Below are 12,843 nucleotides of genomic sequence, written 5' to 3'. Positions count from 1 at the left end.
TGAATGGAAAGATACAGAATGGTCCATATGGAAAATTACAATTGCAATTTATGTTAGGGAAAATGTAGATCACCTATACAAAATCAGTCTACAAAGAGAGAGGTGGGATCCCTTGAAGATCAGGGTTCCTTCGACTGCCTTGAAGATGAGCGAATCAAGGAAGCTAAAGACCACATCAGATCAGACACATGTTCTACACCATGAAGGTTCTATATGATGACTCAATAGATGCTATATGAGGGGAGAGGTGGATCCAAAGGGTAGCAGAGAGCTAGCAAGTGAAAAGGAAGGAGAAATAGAAAGTCAGACAATCTTGTTTGGTGCGGTTTGTATAGAGCCGAGGCCCTAAATAATCAAAGTAAAGCTCACCTTCAAATAGTGTCAAGAAATGAGGTTTTAATATTGGGAATCTTCATGATAGCTTTAAAATATATTTTCATCTCTAATTGTAAAATTTAAAGCTTTAGAGATAGTGTACAACGAGCAAATCTATGAAAACTTGAAAATCTTGAAGATTGAAGGCCTAAAAATGCATTATAAGATGCACTATTTCCAAAACTTGAAATCCATTCTTTTCTCATGTGCATGCAACTTGAGGTAGAAATGATCAATTTGAAGATATTTGGGTATCAAAACATAGTGAAAATTTTGAGGTATGCCCTTGATTGTTTAGAGCCTTGCAGTGATATAAACTTTTTCCGATATGTTAATTGTAGGTAGCATTAGCGAGTAAGCCCCTTACTCCTCATGAAGCTTTTCTCTTATAACATGAGGGGCCTTGCCAACTCAAAGAAGAAGAGAACAGCTTTGCACCTAGTCAAGATTTTGGAGACCAAGTTTTTCCTCCAAGATTTGTATATGATAACCTCCGTCTAGGTTAGGAACCAAGGAGACTGGTTTTCCTCATCTATGGTGTGGGGCCATAAGGGTAACTGGATTATGTGGGACCCCCATTATAGATTTTTGAAATGGATGAAGTTTATATAAGGCCTAGGCTTTATGTAATGAAAATAAAGCCTCACCTCAAGTCTTCGTCTGGAAAGCACTTTCAGCAATGGAATTCTTCATGATTGTTTTAAAATCAATTCCAACACCGACAATGACATTTGAAATTCAAAATTGGTTCAAATCTTGGGGATCTATGAGCACTTATTTTTAGGGTGAAATGGACGATCTAGATAATTTGTTACAACACTATTTTAAGAGCTTGAAATCTTTTTTTTTTTTTCACAACCATAATGTTCAAGCCAAGATGATTGAAGTTTTCTAATGCTTGAATTGCAATTTTCGATGACTTATGAGGTAAAGCTGCAGCCCTATCAAACAATTTCCCTTTTGAAATAATATTTGAGATGAATAAATATTATTTGAGAGCTTTAGGGTAAAAACAAACAATCTAACATTCTATTTTGTCTGCAGAATCTGTACAGAATTTGGTCCCATAGGACTACCAATTCTCCAAACATAGAGGCTTGCTAGTGGAAAAATCTTGGAAAAGTATCTTCCCCTCTGATATGAATAAATAGACAAATATACGATATTTACCACTAAGATATGATGTAAACTTCATAGACAAGCCTACCTGTTTTTTTAAGTAGTTTAGGACTTGATTTTTTAAAGGTGCTTGTGCTCCAAACATAGATGCTTGCTAGTGGAAACATCTCGTAATATTGAGAAAAGTATCTTCCCCTCTGATATGAATAAATAGAGGAATATATGATGCTAAGATATGATGTAATTTCAGAGACTGCCCCTACATGATATTTACCACTAAGATATGATGTAATTTCAGCGATTGCCCCTATCTGTTTTTTTAAATAGCTTAGGAGTAAGGTTTTTTAAAGGTGTTAGTGGTATAAGTGGGAATAGTTTTTTTAAATAGCTTAGGAGTTGATTTTTTAAAGGTGTTAGTGGTAGGTTTTTTAAAGGTGTTAGTGGTATAAGTGGGAATAGTTTTTTTAAATAGCTTAGGAGTTAGGTTTTTTAAAGGTGTTAGTGGTATAAGTGGGAATAGTTTTTTTAAATAGCTTAGGAGTTAGGTTTTTTAAAGGTGTTAGTGGTATAAGTGGGAATAGTTTTTTTAAATAGCTTAGGAGTTGATTTTTTAATGGTGTTAGTGGTAGGTTTTTTAAAAGTGGTAGTGGTATAAGTGGGAATAGTTTTTTTAAATAGCTTAAGAGTTTAAAAGTGTTAGTGGTATTAGTGGGAATAGAAACCACAATGTGGTGATTGGTGTATGAAGATGCTACCACCACGAACTCACCTTTCCCAATAGCCAAACTTAGAAGGTGAGACAAACCCAATTTCATTTCCTTTACAAGGAGTAGTTATACTCTCAAAGTATGAAATTATCCCCAACTTTTTTTATAATACGTTTGATTATAAATAGGAAAAAGTTAGTTTATGGTTGAGGATTTAAAAAATTGTGACCCAAACCCGATGGAAAGGTTGTTTCAGTATCAAAAGAGTATCAATTTATCATCTCGACCTCAACTGGATTTGCAAAACAATGGATGTCTCTAAACATAATACTTATTTGTCATACATTTTCATATGTTCATAGATCTATTAGCTCTACACTGTCCTTGGAATTCCAAAATTATAATCAAAGAGAAATTAAATTTGCAGGCCATTATAGGTATTTCTGGCGCTGTAATTGCTGTTTTTTTTTCTAGGTTTTGGGATGCAGCATTGCTTTTATGATCATAAAGCTTAAGCCTTTCACTAAACCTATGACTAAGAGAAAGATTTAAGAATGCCTCTTGATATAAGAAAATTATATAGGCTCATCACCTTCCAGTTATTCGAATTGAATAGACTGTGGGCTTCAAGCATATTGTTACAAGTTAGCCTCGGACCATGTAATCTTGATTGGACAAATCATAGTATTTATATTTATTTTGGTAAATTATTTTCACATTAAATTTGAGGTGTGATCACTTCTTATAGTTGCACCATAAAAATTAAATTTATTTTTGATAAAATAGAATGACCAAAATTATAGGGGTATTTTGGTTATTTTATACGATTAGTTTTTTTTAGTTATGTCCCTATCAAGGGTATAGGCATGCCCCAACATAACTTATAGAAATATAAATAATAAACTAATATTAATCACCGCATTATGACTGAAGTTATCTTAACCGTCCATTCAAGAGGAGGGCATATATAATTTTCTTTTTCTTTTTTTGACAGAACTTAAAAAAATTAATAATAAATCCTCACAAAAAGGTGATTACATCAGAAGAAACAGAGAGAGATACATAGTTACACCTCCTTTAGCAAGATAGTCTGTCAAAGAATTTGCCTCGCTGTAACCTTGAAAAGCAATAGATAACGGTTCCACTATGTCCATAATCTGAAGCCAACACGACCTTAACTCCCATGGAACCCGACTCTCCTTATTGCACCAATGAATCACATTCATAGAATCACCCTCGTTCTCACATGAATTGCCAATGTTTCTAGCAGTAAAGATCTTCAAACATTCAAGAATAGCTAGTAGCTCTGCATGATTTGTATTGGTTATACTAGCCGACCTTGCAAAGGTAAAGATAACCTCATCAAACACATTACGCAATACCCCTCCTATGCCTGCAACTCCTGGATTCCCAAGGGAACTCCCATCAAAATTCAGTTTGAATCCACCTAAGGACGGTGCTACCCATAAGCCTCTTGGTCTAAGCTTAAAGCTACCCATCAAAAAACAATTAAACGAATTTAAGAAAACATCAGGTTGTGAAATCCCCCACTCTTCTTTAGTAATAGATGCCCAACACTAAATAAAAACTTTAATTTTGGAGAGCACTCTCTAAAACGGTAAACAAACCCCGTAAAAAATCCATCTATCACATTGCACCAAAAGATACATGGAATCTTGGAAAGAGGGCACATGTGATATTTATTGCACCAAAAGATACATAGAAAACTTTCCTTTCCGTTACAGTTGGGAGGGGGGAATACATGATTTTCATTGCACCAAAAGGCACATAGAAACTTTCAATTCCAGGGTATTCCATTTTTTATGAAGTCATGATCTTGGAAATTAACATAGTTGTGGGCATTGATGACTGTGGACCATCATGTGTCTTACTTTTTGCAACAATGCATACTTTCATATGGTGCCACTTGCCCTCTTTTCTACCCGTTTTGTGGGTGAAATATGATTATTACACATTAATTTATCTTAAAGCTTTGTTACTCAAAAAGTAACAATCTATTAATAGTGTGAATTAATATTGGTCATATTGAGTGAACTATTTTAGTCACAACCTTTAAATACCGTTAATTTGTAGTTTAAATAGTAAATGGTGATCTATTTTTTAAAAAATTTATTGTGAAATGGTAAAGTATTTAAAAAATTAGATTAAGATATTGGAAGAGGCCTATGTAAGTAATTTATCACTTCTTTATCTGTATCTAAACCCTCTTCCCAACAAATATTTTTTTTTCCAAACGAGTAATCATTACAATTTAAATAAAATATAATTTATCCTTTTTTTTTCTCTATCTAAACCCTCATCTCAAAAAAATCCCTTTTTTTTTTTTTCAAAAGATTTAGTAATCATTATAATTTACCCACATTGTTCTCTCTACGTAGAGAGCACATAGAAGGGAGGCTCGAAACGGAGAAGAGAGGCTGAGACTTACTATTTTAATTTCCTTACTAATCAATGTACCAAATGTCATATTTTCTAGTAATCTATTTCCCTGTAATCTACCCAAACGGCCCCATAATATGAATGGATGAGATTTCTATAAGTTCAAGGCTTTATGAAAATAAAATAAAGCCTCACCTCAAGTCCTGTTCGGAAGGTACTTTCGGCAATGGAAATCTCTATGATGGCTCTAAAATCAATTTCCGATATTGATAATAAAATTTAAGAATAAAAAAATGGTACAAATCTTGTAGATTTGTGAACACTTATTTAAGCAAAATTTATCGTCTAGATAATTTATTATAATATAAACTATTTTTTAAAGTTTGAAATTTTATTGTATTTCAAAACCATAATATTCAAGTCGAGATCATTCAATGTCAAGGTTTTCCAATGCTTCACTTGCAATTTTCGATGAGTTATGAGGTGAGGATTTAATTATTTTGATTGATATATCTGCAGCCCTATCAACTATTTTCCAATATGAAGGATTATTACTGATATTATAGTCTCAAATGATTTTTTATTTTTCCCAAAAGTGACTACAGAGCTTAGCTAAGCACTAACTATGCCTACTTATTTCACATGTTTTGGACCAGACAAAAGACAATAATTGAAGGCCATGGTTTGTATGTTGCTAAAAACCAGACTGAAGTGGTCAACATCAAGTACCAGCTCTTATCAAAGAAACTGAATAAAGTTTGTGCAGATTGTCTGCCTTGTTTTATGATGTCTCATGACAAATAATCGATATCAAATATGCTCAATTTTATGTTTTACCTGGAAGTTTTTTCTCGAGAAAATAAGTTCTTGTAAAATTCACCATTCCTCCCAAATTAAAACTATCGCAATAAAGTTAAATTTGATTGGAAATTAATCAAAATTAATGTGTAACCAATTTTGGCCAATCTAATAGGTTGGTTTTGGCTTGTGGAATCACTAAATAAAAAAATGGTTTCTTTACTTTAAAAAAAAGTCCAATCCAACTAGGTCAATCAATAAGAATAATTTTGATTGGACCGTCCCCTATTTAGTTAGGTGGCTAGTCCAATTCAATAACACCGCTATATATAGATATATATAGATACGTAGACATAACAGGAAATACTCAATATTATATGAGAAAAAAGAAGCACCCGATAATAAAAAAAAAGAAAGGAAATTTATACATACCCCATTGATCAAAATTTCTTGGCATGCACAATATCTCCCCCAACGGAAAAAAAATAAGAAAAGAAAAGATCTTTTCTAAATCACATCATTAACCACAATATTATTTATTCTTACACCCACCCCTCAATTAAAAAGAATTGTGTTTTGGGGATGATAATATCCCTCTACCCTTTCTTTTTTATCAACCTCATGCTCGCATTTTCTCTTTAGACTTGTCGAAACATTTTATGCTTGATCGATATGTTTTGAGATTCAAAAGACTTTGGGGCTTAGAAGCCGATCTTACATATTTTGTGCTCAACAGGCATATTTTGGGGCTCAAAAGTCGATCCGATGCATTTTTCGCTTGACTGGCTTCAAGTGAAAAAACATGAAGCTGGTTTGGTGCACAAGTGGCATCGGATAAGATGAGAGAAAAATGTGGGTTGCAAGAAGTGATATTTTCGTTTTAAAAATTGAACTTCTGGACTTGGGGTATAGGTGCAAAAATGATCGGAATTGAGATGAATTTTATAGTTTAAAAAGTACTGAAATTAATTTATATTTTTTTTAATAAAAAAATCAGGTACAACAAACCAATTTAATGTTAAAAGGTCGTTTTTTGCTTTTCCCAATAAAGAATCCAAGTTCAATGAGTCAAATTTAATGTTAAAAGGTCGTTTTTTGCTTTTCCCAATAAAGAAACCAAGCTCAATGAGCCAAATTTAATGCTAAAAGGTTGTCTTTTTGCTCCATTGAAGAAATTATACGTGGAAATGAGCAGATATCCGATCTCACCGAAGTCTGTGCGCAAATAAAAGCAAAAAGCAAACAATCAAATCCTTCATTTATTTTTCAGAAGACGGAGAAAATAAGACACGGACATTAAATCACCCACTTGCATCAATAACCCCACTTCATAAATCCTTCTATCATTCATATGAGTGTAGAAGACTGCGGAAATTACCTCTTAAATTTTTTTTGTTTTTTGAAAAATTATAAAAACCCCCGAGATCACATTTTTTTTATGTAGTTCACCCTCAACATAACTTTTTTTTTTAGATTTTTACTCAAAACAAATTTTTTATGTAAATACCCTTCAAGAGAAAAAATTTATTTTTTTAAACAAAAATACATTTCTTATACACAAAATTTATTTTGGTCAGATTTGACGTTGACTTTTAGACCCAGTATCACATTGCTGGGGCGTACCATTACATTATCGAAGCATACTATTACATTACTGGAGCACATAAGTGCCCGACTGCCTTAAGACAACTACCTAACCGAAACTGAGTACTGTTAGACTGCCTTTTTATATAGTACTCGAGTTGTGGAATATAGTAATATCTACTGTCAGACCGCTTTTTGCAATTGTCGGACCCCACTTCACACAGTGCTCGAGCCTATTGGTGGATCCCACTTTACACAGTGTTGGATCGCACCTTACACAGTGTTGGATCGCACCTTACACAGAGTTGGAGCCCTACTACCAGACCGCATTGATTTAGCTATTTTTTTTATTTTTTATTTGGTTGGGGGTATTTACATAGAAACTGTATTATGAGAAAAAAAGTGAGAGAAAAAGTTAGGTTAGGGGAAAGCTGCATAGAAAGTGTAGTCTTGCAGTTTCTTTTTTTTGCAAATTTTTTTTCCTTAAGTCCAATGATAGGGATCAAACATGAGATATGGTGTTACAAATGTGCCAAAATTACATTTTAAGGGTTTTTTTCTTTTTAAATCAGATAAATAATTCCAATATTATTTACTCTTGTACCCACCCCCAAGTAAAACAATTTTTTGGAACGAAAATACCCCACTTTCCGACTCACATTTCTCTCCCTTCTTTCACATTCGCACTTTGGTGCAATTAGGATTTTATTTTTTATTTTATTATATGTTTTATGAGTTTGAAATTTAAGTTTGAATTTACTTGGGTTCTTAGTTTTCTTTAAGTGTATTTGTGTCTTCTTTAGTTGTAGGGAATTGAGAAGTAAAATTGGAACTTTCTTTTCTTTTTTCTTTTTTAAGATGAAGTGTTAGAGGTCAATTATGATTTGTTAGAGAACAAGTTATGTTTTGAGGTTGTTCTCTTTTATAAATATGCATCTATTGGATAAAAAAAATGATAAAGAAAGAAGAAATAATTTTGGGCCTTGTGAAGATATTGTTTTTGGGGTGGATTCCCTTGTAGACCTTAAGAGATGATATGTTTTATATTTCATCATGTTTATATTGATTGGTATCGGAGACTTAAAACAAGAACATGGAGATCTATTTACCATGATGCCCTCACAAACATCTATGTATTTGGTTATAGAAAGTTGGGGTCAAATATTTGAGAGATTCAAAGAAGACTAGATAGAACCTATCAACAAAGTAATAGAATAAGGTTTACAAAATTTACGTAATAGATTGCAACATGATGAACAATAACATGAAGGGGGAAATTTCAATGCGGAGGATGTTAGCAACAATCTAAAAGTGCTACAAAATTCGATAATAAACTATAAATAAGAAGGTACACTAGTTGCAGCACATAAAATACAACCATTTGAGTTCGAAGAAATCAATATTATACTTGAAATCCCAGAGTTCTACCGCAAGTTGTATACAAAGTGTTGTACGAATTAGTTTATTAAAGGCGAAGTATTAAGGTGAATGGTGAGACTTCATCACCAACTATTCAAAAAGTGCCTAAAGGATATGGTGAATTCAACAAGCTTGAGGTCACATTTATCCAATGCTAAGAGAATGACAAATATAAAGTTTTATTTTTATATGTTTTAGGGGATTGAAATTTAAGTTTGGAGTTCTTTGGATTTCTTATTCTCTTTAGGGGTATTTGTATATTTTTTAGTTGTAGAGAGCGAAAGGTAGGGACTTAATTAGGGTTTTTTAGAGAACAATTTAGGTTTTAGGGTTGTTTTCTTTTATAAACATGTAACTATTGAATCAGGAAAAAGGATGAAAAGAGAAGAATACATTTTGGGTCTTCTTAATAGATTTTTTTAGGGGGGTCGAACTCCTTGTAAACCCCTGAGAGTGAGGGCATATTATGTCATTCTTTATTTTTATCTTTCAATTTTCTGTTTCATTTATTTTTTTTTCTATCATGATTGCGTCACACTTTCTCTCTCTAGGCTTGTCGCAGACCAACCTATATTGGGGCTCAAAAGTATGTCGTACGGGGACATTTTGCAGCCTAGAAGCCAATCCAGCATATTTTGTACCTGACCGATAGATGTTGGGCCTCAAAAGTTGGTCTAACACAAAATATACAGGTTTGACATATTTTTTGTCAGACCGGCTTCAAGTAAAAAGATGAAACTAGTCTGGCACATTTTGTGCCAAAGTGGCACAAGTAAGAGCATGATAAGATGAGAGAGAAAAATGGTTTGAAAGGGAGGTATTTTCATCTTAAGAAATATTTTTACTTAAGGTGTGAGGTAGGTACAAAAATAAATAAAATGAGAATTAGGGTGTGAGGCGGGTGCAAAAATAAATAAAACTAAGATTAAGGTGTGAGGTGGATACAAGAATAAATAAAATTGGGATAAGTGATATGGTTTAAAAAATGTTGATGTGCGTGTCTCTAATGAACAATCCAAATGCAACGAACAAATTTTAATGCTAAAAGGTACCTTTTTGGTGCATTGAAGAACTTATGCTTGGAAATGGAGAATCAAATGGGGGCCCACCTAAGACTTTGCCCAAAATAAAAGGGCCTTCAATTTATTGATTTTCTAGAAGCAAGCTCGAGATAAGAAGACATTGGCAATAAATCAACCACTTGCAACAATAACCCCACTTAATAAATCCTTTTATTGCCCATGTAGAAAAGTTAAGGGTTCTTTTTTTTAGTTCAATTATAGATCGAACATGAAATATAGTATTACTAATGTCAATTGTTAATCACTCAAGCCCAAACTTAGATCCTAAAAACCTCAACTGAATACTCACAATTTCTAAAATCTATCCTATTTCATGAAGAAGCTACAGATTTTTCGGAAGTTGAAATGTTTGAAGTTTGGAGGATGGAACTTTAGATACTCGCTAATGAAAAATATTGTGTTAACTGGTATAGAATCTTGAGGATTTTGAAAACTTGTGTTTGATTTAACTTGAGATTTTGAGAACTTGAAAATTAACCAGTTTTCTTGCTTCATTGAAGTCTTCATTGATGAGTGGTAAACCTCAAAGCAGCCTCTTTTGAATTTTGTTCGTCAAACAAAACGTGCTCTCTCTCTCTCTCTCTACTTCTTTAATTGCTTTGGGTGCAAAGTTCTTGGGGGTAAAAGTCTATATTTGACGAAGAGAGAGAAGTGACTAGTTTGTAGAGAGAGAGTGGCAAGTTTTTAGAGAGAGAGGAGTAAGTTTTCAAACCTTATTGATGAAGACGTATAGTATAGTGGATAGAGAAAGTAATTCGTTCCATTAGTGCAGGACCCAGGTGTCATTTTCAAGGAATTTTTAGTGGGTGCATGCTTTCTCTAACTCTGGACTTTCAAATTAGTTTCCCCATAAATATGTTAGGTGGGAAAAGTTGATATTGAGTGATGACTTAGCCATTCAGCTCAAATGTTATTTTTGCATTTCGAAAGCGACTCTTTATTGTTAGTTAATATAATTTTGATCGACACAAAATATTGTGGGTGCTATGTGTCGCTTCTGTTAATTGCAAATATAAGCTCTCTGATCATGCTTTTAACCACATTTACCGTGAAGCTAACATGGTGGTTGATTTACTTGTCATAAAAGATGCTACTCTTTGATGATCTATACTGTCATATTTTCTTTATCTTGCATTTCTCCAGTAGGGCTGTAAAATTATGAATTGTATTTTCTTTTTATTATTAATAAAAATCAGGTAAGGGCTTTCTTCCCACTACCCAAAAAAAAAAAAACAAATACCATTATAGTAAGGATGATAGAATTGCTTTTAATCTAACAATCAATAATCTCTCTCTTTCAACAAACAACCCGGACACAATCTCTCTCCAAACAACCAAATAACAATCTCTCTCCCTCTCAATCAAACAACCAAGAAACAATCTCTCTCTCTCTCTCTCTAAACCAGAGTCCTCCCTCTCAATCAAACGACCAAGAAACAATCTCTCCCTCACTCTCTAAACCAGATTCCCCGATTGTTCGGTTTGAACTGTGAAGTTTGAACATGTCAACAAAACCGTTTCAACGTTGTTTGTATTTACACCATTGTGCGCTATAATTGGCTTCAGCTCTTAAAAGTTTAATCTTGTTTGATCGTTCGATAAAAAATCTAGATCAGCCGTCACTATTGCAAAACATTCGTGTTTGATCGTTAGATCAAACATCTAATGACCATGTTTGATTGTTAGATCAGCGATCTAGATTATGTCTGGATCAGTCCGAATCAATAATCTAGAAAATATTATAAAATAAATCAAAGAAAACAAAAATTGAATTCAAGGTTTATGGAGTGGATAAAATAAATAAATACAAGAATAAAAATTGAAATTGAGGTTTATGGTGTGGGGATTTAGAAGAGATCTAAAAAAACATTAGGTAAAAAAAAAAGCATACCATCCTGGAATTGATTCGATCCATATTGATTGACATACGAATCGACAATTCAAATTGACAATTATGGGGTTTTAGAACACCGCTCTCAACCAATCCCTAGCGGATTCACATGTGCCGGGCCCGGGCAAACAAGGCTTGAGGTGCCAAGCCCAAACGGTGAAATTGGATAACGAGTAAAGAAAATTCCCTCATCAAAAAAGTTTAATGGACAATAAAAGAAGGATCTTACTTTCATGCATCTCCAGTACCTTTACACCCTGTTTTTTTTAGAGAGAAAATAGCAAAAATGAGTGTGCAAAACATAGTATGTTAGAGATTCAAGTGTTTTATATATAGGTCTAAGTAACCTTTTTTATGTAGTTTGGAACATCATCAGATTGCTTTTTATTTTATTTTTATTTTTTAAGTATATATAGCTGTTTGATATTAAAAATACCGGACCTCCCAAATTCTCAAAATTTTAAGGGTACCTGATATGATGTAAGGTACATGGTCGGATGCAGGAGACATCCGCGTCATATTTTTTGAATTTTTACACATGTTATATGGTCTTATATTAGAAACATCAAACTGAGAGGAAAAAAAATAAAAATAAATAAACATCTACATAATATTCACATAAAATTGTATCAATCCGTAATTAGCGTATCTAAATACGGTACGGACGTAAATTTTCAGTAACTCAAAACCTGGCTCCCACTAGACGCCAATGTAAGTTACTTAAATTTATAGCAAGGGAAGAATTTAAAGCAACTCCCAATCTTAAGCAATATTTCTTCCTCTACATTGACCCAAAAAAATCCTGCCTTTTCATAGCATTTTCTGCCCCTATTCGCGCCCGCGGTTTATTATTTTATTTTAAAACCCACTTATCCGGATTGAAAACTTGGAGACCGGTCTAGGTTTTGGAACACTAGTTTATTATCCATTCCGAATACATGGACTTCTCTCTTTCAATCGTTTGGGTTTATTATACATGATTAGTATTTAAAAACTGGTGGTCTGAATTGGGAATCACTGATTCAAACTGATGTAGTTCCTTCAACATTGATCCCGTCCCTTAGATTCGCCTGGTTCCATCCGAGAGCCTGGTGAAACAATCATGACTAGCCGGATCTCCTGGTTCCTATTTTTTTGTTATTTCTTCCTCTTTCAGTTTTTTTTTTTTTTTTTTATCTTGGACTAATTCTCACACTAGAAAACCAGTCTAATTTGCTAATCCAAATATGTAATTAGATATGCAAAGAACCTTTTTTTTTTAATATTAACCGTAAGTATTCATTAATAAGGAGAGAAACTCCAATAATACAATTAGAAAGAAGAAAAATAGGGTAAGAAACTATGCTTCAAAGAAAGACCAACCAACGCTCCCAAAAAAACAAACGAACTCAAAAGCTCGAAGACCCGTTGACCACTTGAAGCAAGGATTCCTAAACTTCTCTAATCCCAAGCTTCAAGCCTCACCAAC

The sequence above is a fragment of the Amborella trichopoda genome, chromosome 5 (assembly GCF_054954075.1).
Source record: "Amborella trichopoda isolate Santa Cruz 75 chromosome 5, AtrichopodaSantaCruz75HAP2 v2.0, whole genome shotgun sequence".
NCBI classification, from domain to species: domain Eukaryota; kingdom Viridiplantae; phylum Streptophyta; class Magnoliopsida; order Amborellales; family Amborellaceae; genus Amborella; species Amborella trichopoda.
Note: the sequence above shows the minus strand (reverse complement) of the source record.